The sequence below is a fragment of the Hypomesus nipponensis genome, chromosome 20 (assembly GCF_054491055.1).
Source record: "Hypomesus nipponensis isolate SF chromosome 20, ASM5449105v1, whole genome shotgun sequence".
NCBI classification, from domain to species: domain Eukaryota; kingdom Metazoa; phylum Chordata; class Actinopteri; order Osmeriformes; family Osmeridae; genus Hypomesus; species Hypomesus nipponensis.
In genome coordinates this window covers 1,427,501-1,435,000 of record NC_140380.1, presented here as the reverse complement: position 1 = coordinate 1,435,000, position 7,500 = coordinate 1,427,501, and the positions used below count along the sequence as shown (strand labels likewise).

At 47.1% G+C, this 7,500-nt stretch overlaps 22 non-coding genes and 3 pseudogenes across 22 annotated transcripts; all 25 read right to left on the bottom strand.

Moving 5' to 3' along the window:
- Positions 1 to 107: 107 nt before the first annotated feature.
- LOC146242865 (5S ribosomal RNA) lies at positions 108 to 226 on the bottom strand. The gene has a single exon (XR_014739853.1). It is a non-coding gene; the product is annotated as a 5S ribosomal RNA (ribosomal RNA).
- Positions 227 to 414: 188 nt separating this feature from the next.
- Positions 415 to 533, bottom strand: LOC146242864 (5S ribosomal RNA). The gene has a single exon (XR_014737497.1). It is a non-coding gene; the product is annotated as a 5S ribosomal RNA (ribosomal RNA).
- A 178-nt stretch (positions 534 to 711) lies between these two features.
- LOC146242863 (5S ribosomal RNA) lies at positions 712 to 830 on the bottom strand. Its single transcript, XR_014737496.1, has one exon. It is a non-coding gene; the product is annotated as a 5S ribosomal RNA (ribosomal RNA).
- Positions 831 to 1,008: 178 nt separating this feature from the next.
- Positions 1,009 to 1,127, bottom strand: LOC146242862 (5S ribosomal RNA). The gene has a single exon (XR_014739186.1). It is a non-coding gene; the product is annotated as a 5S ribosomal RNA (ribosomal RNA).
- Positions 1,128 to 1,309: 182 nt separating this feature from the next.
- On the bottom strand, positions 1,310 to 1,428 carry LOC146242861 (5S ribosomal RNA). The gene has a single exon (XR_014740282.1). It is a non-coding gene; the product is annotated as a 5S ribosomal RNA (ribosomal RNA).
- Positions 1,429 to 1,604: 176 nt separating this feature from the next.
- On the bottom strand, positions 1,605 to 1,723 carry LOC146242860 (5S ribosomal RNA). Its single transcript, XR_014738693.1, has one exon. It is a non-coding gene; the product is annotated as a 5S ribosomal RNA (ribosomal RNA).
- Positions 1,724 to 1,913: 190 nt separating this feature from the next.
- LOC146242859 (5S ribosomal RNA) lies at positions 1,914 to 2,032 on the bottom strand. Its single transcript, XR_014739185.1, has one exon. It is a non-coding gene; the product is annotated as a 5S ribosomal RNA (ribosomal RNA).
- A 180-nt stretch (positions 2,033 to 2,212) lies between these two features.
- Positions 2,213 to 2,331, bottom strand: LOC146242858 (5S ribosomal RNA; annotated as a pseudogene).
- A 182-nt stretch (positions 2,332 to 2,513) lies between these two features.
- On the bottom strand, positions 2,514 to 2,632 carry LOC146242857 (5S ribosomal RNA). Its single transcript, XR_014737495.1, has one exon. It is a non-coding gene; the product is annotated as a 5S ribosomal RNA (ribosomal RNA).
- A 206-nt stretch (positions 2,633 to 2,838) lies between these two features.
- On the bottom strand, positions 2,839 to 2,957 carry LOC146242856 (5S ribosomal RNA). The gene has a single exon (XR_014739184.1). It is a non-coding gene; the product is annotated as a 5S ribosomal RNA (ribosomal RNA).
- Positions 2,958 to 3,137: 180 nt separating this feature from the next.
- On the bottom strand, positions 3,138 to 3,256 carry LOC146242855 (5S ribosomal RNA; annotated as a pseudogene).
- A 178-nt stretch (positions 3,257 to 3,434) lies between these two features.
- LOC146242854 (5S ribosomal RNA) lies at positions 3,435 to 3,553 on the bottom strand. The gene has a single exon (XR_014737494.1). It is a non-coding gene; the product is annotated as a 5S ribosomal RNA (ribosomal RNA).
- Positions 3,554 to 3,761: 208 nt separating this feature from the next.
- Positions 3,762 to 3,880, bottom strand: LOC146242853 (5S ribosomal RNA). Its single transcript, XR_014739183.1, has one exon. It is a non-coding gene; the product is annotated as a 5S ribosomal RNA (ribosomal RNA).
- A 180-nt stretch (positions 3,881 to 4,060) lies between these two features.
- LOC146242852 (5S ribosomal RNA) lies at positions 4,061 to 4,179 on the bottom strand (annotated as a pseudogene).
- A 178-nt stretch (positions 4,180 to 4,357) lies between these two features.
- Positions 4,358 to 4,476, bottom strand: LOC146242851 (5S ribosomal RNA). The gene has a single exon (XR_014739864.1). It is a non-coding gene; the product is annotated as a 5S ribosomal RNA (ribosomal RNA).
- Positions 4,477 to 4,648: 172 nt separating this feature from the next.
- LOC146242850 (5S ribosomal RNA) lies at positions 4,649 to 4,767 on the bottom strand. The gene has a single exon (XR_014737491.1). It is a non-coding gene; the product is annotated as a 5S ribosomal RNA (ribosomal RNA).
- Positions 4,768 to 4,945: 178 nt separating this feature from the next.
- On the bottom strand, positions 4,946 to 5,064 carry LOC146242849 (5S ribosomal RNA). Its single transcript, XR_014737490.1, has one exon. It is a non-coding gene; the product is annotated as a 5S ribosomal RNA (ribosomal RNA).
- A 174-nt stretch (positions 5,065 to 5,238) lies between these two features.
- LOC146242848 (5S ribosomal RNA) lies at positions 5,239 to 5,357 on the bottom strand. Its single transcript, XR_014737489.1, has one exon. It is a non-coding gene; the product is annotated as a 5S ribosomal RNA (ribosomal RNA).
- Positions 5,358 to 5,533: 176 nt separating this feature from the next.
- LOC146242847 (5S ribosomal RNA) lies at positions 5,534 to 5,652 on the bottom strand. The gene has a single exon (XR_014737488.1). It is a non-coding gene; the product is annotated as a 5S ribosomal RNA (ribosomal RNA).
- A 174-nt stretch (positions 5,653 to 5,826) lies between these two features.
- LOC146242846 (5S ribosomal RNA) lies at positions 5,827 to 5,945 on the bottom strand. Its single transcript, XR_014739182.1, has one exon. It is a non-coding gene; the product is annotated as a 5S ribosomal RNA (ribosomal RNA).
- A 172-nt stretch (positions 5,946 to 6,117) lies between these two features.
- On the bottom strand, positions 6,118 to 6,236 carry LOC146242845 (5S ribosomal RNA). The gene has a single exon (XR_014737810.1). It is a non-coding gene; the product is annotated as a 5S ribosomal RNA (ribosomal RNA).
- Positions 6,237 to 6,418: 182 nt separating this feature from the next.
- LOC146242844 (5S ribosomal RNA) lies at positions 6,419 to 6,537 on the bottom strand. Its single transcript, XR_014739181.1, has one exon. It is a non-coding gene; the product is annotated as a 5S ribosomal RNA (ribosomal RNA).
- A 184-nt stretch (positions 6,538 to 6,721) lies between these two features.
- LOC146242843 (5S ribosomal RNA) lies at positions 6,722 to 6,840 on the bottom strand. Its single transcript, XR_014737798.1, has one exon. It is a non-coding gene; the product is annotated as a 5S ribosomal RNA (ribosomal RNA).
- A 170-nt stretch (positions 6,841 to 7,010) lies between these two features.
- LOC146242842 (5S ribosomal RNA) lies at positions 7,011 to 7,129 on the bottom strand. The gene has a single exon (XR_014735070.1). It is a non-coding gene; the product is annotated as a 5S ribosomal RNA (ribosomal RNA).
- Positions 7,130 to 7,319: 190 nt separating this feature from the next.
- Positions 7,320 to 7,438, bottom strand: LOC146242841 (5S ribosomal RNA). The gene has a single exon (XR_014737785.1). It is a non-coding gene; the product is annotated as a 5S ribosomal RNA (ribosomal RNA).
- Positions 7,439 to 7,500: the final 62 nt, after the last annotated feature.

Here is a 7,500-nt window from a genome sequence, read left to right as displayed (position 1 = left end):
CTCTCTCTCTCTCTCTCGTGTCAAAATGAAAACAGCTTCCAGCCCCTTCCATGAAGGACTACTTGTGCATATTGCAAGATGTCAGTTTCTAAGTGAATGAGCAAAAGAGCATACAGCACCTGGTATTCACAGGCGGTCTCCCATCCAAGTACTAACCAGGCCCGACCCTGCTTAGCTTCCGAGATCAGACGAGATCGGGCGTTGCCAGGCTGGTATGGCCGTACGAAATAAGTTGACAACCATAGGCTACTTATCCATATACAGATTTAGCAATTGACAATGCAAGGTAGTCTCTCTCTCTCTCTCTCTCTCTCTCTCTCTCTCGTGTCAAAATGAAAACAGCTTCCAGCCCCTTCCATGAAGGACTACTTGTGCATATTGCAAGATGTCAGTTTCTAAGTGAATGAGCAAAAGAGCATACAGCACCTGGTATTCCCAGGCGGTCTCCCATCCAAGTACTAACCAGGCCCGACCCTGCTTAGCTTCCGAGATCAGACGAGATCGGGCGTTGCCAGGCTGGTATGGCCGTACGAAATAAGTTGACAACCATAGGCTACTTATCCATATACAGATTTAGCAATTGAAAATGCAAGGTAGTCTCTCTCTCTCTCTCTCTCTCTCGTGTCAAAATGAAAACAGCTTCCAGCCCCTTTCATGAAGGACTACTTGTGCATATTGCAAGATGTCAGTTTCTAAGTGAATGAGCAAAAGAGCATACAGCACCTGGTATTCCCAGGCGGTCTCCCATCCAAGTACTAACCAGGCCCGACCCTGCTTAGCTTCCGAGATCAGACGAGATCGGGCGTTGCCAGGCTGGTATGGCCGTACGAAATAAGTTGACAACCATAGGCTACTTATCCATATACAGATTTAGCAATTGACAATGCAAGGTAGTCTCTCTCTCTCTCTCTCTCTCTCGTGTCAAAATGAAAACAGCTTCCAGCCCCTTTCATGAAGGACTACTTGTGCATATTGCAAGATGTCAGTTTCTAAGTGAATGAGCAAAAGAGCATACAGCACCTGGTATTCCCAGGCGGTCTCCCATCCAAGTACTAACCAGGCCCGACCCTGCTTAGCTTCCGAGATCAGACGTGATCGGGCGTTGCCAGGCTGGTATGGCCGTACGAAATAAGTTGACAACCATAGGCTACTTATCCATATACAGATTTAGCAATTGACAATGCAAGGTGGTCTCTCTCTCTCTCTCTCTCTCTCTCTCGTGTCAAAATGAAAACAGCTTCCAGCCCCTTTCATGAAGGACTACTTGTGCATATTGCAAGATGTCAGTTTCTAAGTGAATGAGCAAAAGAGCATACAGCACCTGGTATTCCCAGGCGGTCTCCCATCCAAGTACTAACCAGGCCCGACCCTGCTTGGCTTCCGAGATCAGACGTGATCGGGCGTTGCCAGGCTGGTATGGCCGTACGAAATAAGTTGACAACCATAGGCTACTTATCCATATACAGATTTAGCAATTGACAATGCAAGGTGGTCTCTCTCTCTCTCTCTCTCTCGTGTCAAAATGAAAACAGTTTCCAGCCCCTTTCATGAAGGACTACTTGTGCATATTGCAAGATGTCAGTTTCTAAGTGAATGAGCAAAAGAACATACAGCACCTGGTATTCCCAGGCGGTCTCCCATCCAAGTACTAACCAGGCCCGACCCTGCTTAGCTTCCGAGATCAGACGTGATCGGGCGTTGCCAGGCTGGTATGGCCGTACGAAATAAGTTGACAACCATAGGCTACTTATCCATATACAGATTTAGCAATTGACAATGCAAGGTGGTCTCTCTCTCTCTCTCTCTCTCTCTCTCTCTCTCTCGTGTCAAAATGAAAACAGCTTCCAGCCCCTTTCATGAAGGACTACTTGTGCATATTGCAAGATGTCAGTTTCTAAGTGAATGAGCAAAAGAGCATACAGCACCTGGTATTCCCAGGCGGTCTCCCATCCAAGTACTAACCAGGCCCGACCCTGCTTAGCTTCCGAGATCAGACGTGATCGGGCGTTGCCAGGCTGGTATGGCCGTACGAAATAAGTTGACAACCATAGGCTACTTATCCATATACAGATTTAGCAATTGACAATGCAAGGTGGTCTCTCTCTCTCTCTCTCTCTCTCTCGTGTCAAAATGAAAACAGTTTCCAGCCCCTTTCATGAAGGACTACTTGTGCATATTGCAAGATGTCAGTTTCTAAGTGAATGAGCAAAAGAGCATACAGCACCTGGTATTCCCAGGCGGTCTCCCATCCAAGTACTAACCAGGCCCGACCCTGCTTAGCTTCCGAGATCAGACGAGATTGGGCGTTGCCAGGCTGGTATGGCCGTACGAAATAAGTTGACAACCATAGGCTACTTATCCATATACAGATTTAGCAATTGACAATGCAAGGTAGTCTCTCTCTCTCTCTCTCTCTCTCTCTCGTGTCAAAATGAAAACAGCTTCCAGCCCCTTTCATGAAGGACTACTTGTGCATATTGCAAGATGTCAGTTTCTAAGTGAATGAGCAAAAGAGCATACAGCACCTGGTATTCCCAGGCGGTCTCCCATCCAAGTACTAACCAGGCCCGACCCTGCTTAGCTTCCGAGATCAGACGAGATCGGGCGTTGCCAGGCTGGTATGGCCGTACGAAATAAGTTGACAACCATAGGCTACTTATCCATATACAGATTTAGCAATTGACAATGCAAGGTGGTCTCTCTCTCTCTCTCTCTCTCTCTCTCTCTCTCTCTCTCTCTCTCTCTCTCGTGTCAAAATGAAAACAGCTTCCAGCCCCTTTCATGAAGGACTACTTGTGCATATTGCAAGATGTCAGTTTCTAAGTGAATGAGCAAAAGAGCATACAGCACCTGGTATTCCCAGGCGGTCTCCCATCCAAGTACTAACCAGGCCCGACCCTGCTTAGCTTCCGAGATCAGACGTGATCGGGCGTTGCCAGGCTGGTATGGCCGTACGAAATAAGTTGACAACCATAGGCTACTTATCCATATACAGATTTAGCAATTGACAATGCAAGGTGGTCTCTCTCTCTCTCTCTCTCTCTCTCGTGTCAAAATGAAAACAGTTTCCAGCCCCTTTCATGAAGGACTACTTGTGCATATTGCAAGATGTCAGTTTCTAAGTGAATGAGCAAAAGAGCATACAGCACCTGGTATTCCCAGGCGGTCTCCCATCCAAGTACTAACCAGGCCCGACCCTGCTTAGCTTCCGAGATCAGACGAGATTGGGCGTTGCCAGGCTGGTATGGCCGTACGAAATAAGTTGACAACCATAGGCTACTTATCCATATACAGATTTAGCAATTGACAATGCAAGGTAGTCTCTCTCTCTCTCTCTCTCTCTTGTGTCAAAATGAAAACAGCTTCCAGCCCCTTTCATGAAGGACTACTTGTGCATATTGCAAGATGTCAGTTTCTAAGTGAATGAGCAAAAGAGCATACAGCACCTGGTATTCCCAGGCGGTCTCCCATCCAAGTACTAACCAGGCCCGACCCTGCTTAGCTTCCGAGATCAGACGAGATCGGGCGTTGCCAGGCTGGTATGGCCGTACGAAATAAGTTGACAACCATAGGCTACTTATCCATATACAGATTTAGCAATTGACAATGCAAGGTGGTCTCTCTCTCTCTCTCTCTCTCTCTCTCTCTCTCTCTCTCTCTCTCTCTCTCTCGTGTCAAAATGAAAACAGCTTCCAGCCCCTTTCATGAAGGACTACTTGTGCATATTGCAAGATGTCAGTTTCTAAGTGAATGAGCAAAAGAGCATACAGCACCTGGTATTCCCAGGCGGTCTCCCATCCAAGTACTAACCAGGCCCGACCCTGCTTAGCTTCCGAGATCAGACGTGATCGGGCGTTGCCAGGCTGGTATGGCCGTACGAAATAAGTTGACAACCATAGGCTACTTATCCATATACAGATTTAGCAATTGACAATGCAAGGTGGTCTCTCTCTCTCTCTCTCTCTCTCTCGTGTCAAAATGAAAACAGTTTCCAGCCCCTTTCATGAAGGACTACTTGTGCATATTGCAAGATGTCAGTTTCTAAGTGAATGAGCAAAAGAGCATACAGCACCTGGTATTCCCAGGCGGTCTCCCATCCAAGTACTAACCAGGCCCGACCCTGCTTAGCTTCCGAGATCAGACGAGATTGGGCGTTGCCAGGCTGGTATGGCCGTACGAAATAAGTTGACAACCATAGGCTACTTATCCATATACAGATTTAGCAATTGACAATGCAAGGTAGTCTCTCTCTCTCTCTCTCTCTCTTGTGTCAAAATGAAAACAGCTTCCAGCCCCTTTCATGAAGGACTACTTGTGCATATTGCAAGATGTCAGTTTCTAAGTGAATGAGCAAAAGAGCATACAGCACCTGGTATTCCCAGGCGGTCTCCCATCCAAGTACTAACCAGGCCCGACCCTGCTTAGCTTCCGAGATCATACGAGATCGGGCGTTGCCAGGCTGGTATGGCCGTACGAAATAAGTTGACAACCATAGGCTACTTATCCATATACAGATTTAGCAATTGACAATGCAAGGTGGTCTCTCTCTCTCTCTCTCGTGTCAAAATGAAAACAGCTTCCAGCCCCTTTCATGAAGGACTACTTGTGCATATTGCAAGATTTCAGTTTCTAAGTGAATGAGCAAAAGAGCATACAGCACCTGGTATTCCCAGGCGGTCTCCCATCCAAGTACTAACCAGGCCCGACCCTGCTTAGCTTCCGAGATCAGACGAGATCGGGCGTTGCCAGGCTGGTATGGCCGTACGAAATAAGTTGACAACCATAGGCTACTTATCCATATACAGATTTAGCAATTGACAATGCAAGGTAGTCTCTCTCTCTCTCTCTCTCTCTCGTGTCAAAATGAAAACAGCTTCCAGCCCCTTTCATGAAGGACTACTTGTGCATATTGCAAGATGTCAGTTTCTAGGTGAATGAGCAAAAGAGCATACAGCACCTGGTATTCCCAGGCGGTCTCCCATCCAAGTACTAACCAGGCCCGACCCTGCTTAGCTTCCGAGATCAGACGAGATCGGGCGTTGCCAGGCTGGTATGGCCGTACGAAATAAGTTGACAACCATAGGCTACTTATCCATATACAGATTTAGCAATTGACAATGCAAGGTAGTCTCTCTCTCTCTCTCTCTCGTGTCAAAATGAAAACAGCTTCCAGCCCCTTTCATGAAGGACTACTTGTGCATATTGCAAGATGTCAGTTTCTAAGTGAATGAGCAAAAGAGCATACAGCACCTGGTATTCCCAGGCGGTCTCCCATCCAAGTACTAACCAGGCCCGACCCTGCTTAGCTTCCGAGATCAGACGAGATCGGGCGTTGCCAGGCTGGTATGGCCGTACGAAATAAGTTGACAACCATAGGCTACTTATCCATATACAGATTTAGCAATTGACAATGCAAGGTGGTCTCTCTCTCTCTCTCTCTCTCGTGTCAAAATGAAAACAGTTTCCAGCCCCTTTCATGAAGGACTACTTGTGCATATTGCAAGATGTCAGTTTCTAAGTGAATGAGCAAAAGAGCATACAGCACCTGGTATTCCCAGGCGGTCTCCCATCCAAGTACTAACCAGGCCCGACCCTGCTTAGCTTCCGAGATCAGACGAGATCGGGCGTTGCCAGGCTGGTATGGCCGTACGAAATAAGTTGACAACCATAGGCTACTTATCCATATACAGATTTAGCAATTGACAATGCAAGTTAGTCTCTCTCTCTCTATCTCTCGTGTCAAAATGAAAACAGCTTCCAGCCCCTTTCATGAAGGACTACTTGTGCATATTGCAAGATGTCAGTTTCTAAGTGAATGAGCAAAAGAGCATACAGCACCTGGTATTCCCAGGCGGTCTCCCATCCAAGTACTAACCAGGCCCGACCCTGCTTAGCTTCCGAGATCAGACGTGATCGGGCGTTGCCAGGCTGGTATGGCCGTACGAAATAAGTTGACAACCATAGGCTACTTATCCATATACAGATTTAGCAATTGACAATGCAAGGTGGTCTCTCTCTCTCTCTCTCGTGTCAAAATGAAAACAGCTTCCAGCCCCTTTCATGAAGGATTACTTGTGCATATTGCAAGATTTCAGTTTCTAAGTGAATGAGCAAAAGAGCATACAGCACCTGGTATTCCCAGGCGGTCTCCCATCCAAGTACTAACCAGGCCCAACCCTGCTTAGCTTCCGAGATCAGACGAGATCGGGCGTTGCCAGGCTGGTATGGCCGTACGAAATAAGTTGACAACCATAGGCTACTTATCCATATACAGATTTAGCAATTGACAATGCAAGGTAGTCTCTCTCTCTCTCTCTCTCTCTCTCTCGTGTCAAAATGAAAACAGCTTCCAGCCCCTTTCATGAAGGACTACTTGTGCATATTGCAAGATGTCAGTTTCTAAGTGAATGAGCAAAAGAGCATACAGCACCTGGTATTCCCAGGCGGTCTCCCATCCAAGTACTAACCAGGCCCGACCCTGCTTAGCTTCCGAGATCAGACGTGATCGGGCGTTGCCAGGCTGGTATGGCCGTACGAAATAAGTTGACAACCATAGGCTACTTATCCATATACAGATTTAGCAATTGACAATGCAAGGTAGTCTCTCTCTCTCTCTCTCTCTCTCTCTCTCGTGTCAAAATGAAAACAGCTTCCAGCCCCTTTCATGAAGGACTACTTGTGCATATTGCAAGATTTCAGTTTCTAAGTGAATGAGCAAAAGAGCATACAGCACCTGGTATTCCCAGGCGGTCTCCCATCCAAGTACTAACCAGGCCCAACCCTGCTTAGCTTCCGAGATCAGACGAGATCGGGCGTTGCCAGGCTGGTATGGCCGTACGAAATAAGTTGACAACCATAGGCTACTTATCCATATACAGATTTAGCAATTGACAATGCAAGGTGGTCTCTCTCTCTCTCTCTCCCTCTCGTGTCAAAATGAAAACAGCTTCCAGCCCCTTTCATGAAGGACTACTTGTGCATATTGCAAGATTTCAGTTTCTAAGTGAATGAGCATACAGCACCTGGTATTCCCAGGCGGTCTCCCATCCAAGTACTAACCAGGGCCGACCCTGCTTAGCTTCCGAGATCAGACGAGATCGGGCGTTGCCAGGCTGGTATGGCCGTACGAAATAAGTTGACAACCATAGGCTACTTATCCATATACAGATTTAGCAATTGACAATGCAAGGTAGTCTCTCTCTCTCTCTCTCTCTCTCTCTCTCTCTCTCGTGTCAAAATGAAAACAGCTTCCAGCCCCTTTCATGAAGGACTACTTGTGCATATTGCAAGATTTCAGTTTCTAAGTGAATGAGCAAAAGAGCATACAGCACCTGGTATTCCCAGGCGGTCTCCCATCCAAGTACTAACCAGGCCCAACCCTGCTTAGCTTCCGAGATCAGACGAGATCGGGCGTTGCCAGGCTGGTATGGCCGTACGAAATAAGTTGACAACCATAGGCTACTTATCCATATACAGATTTAGCAATTGACAATGCAAGGT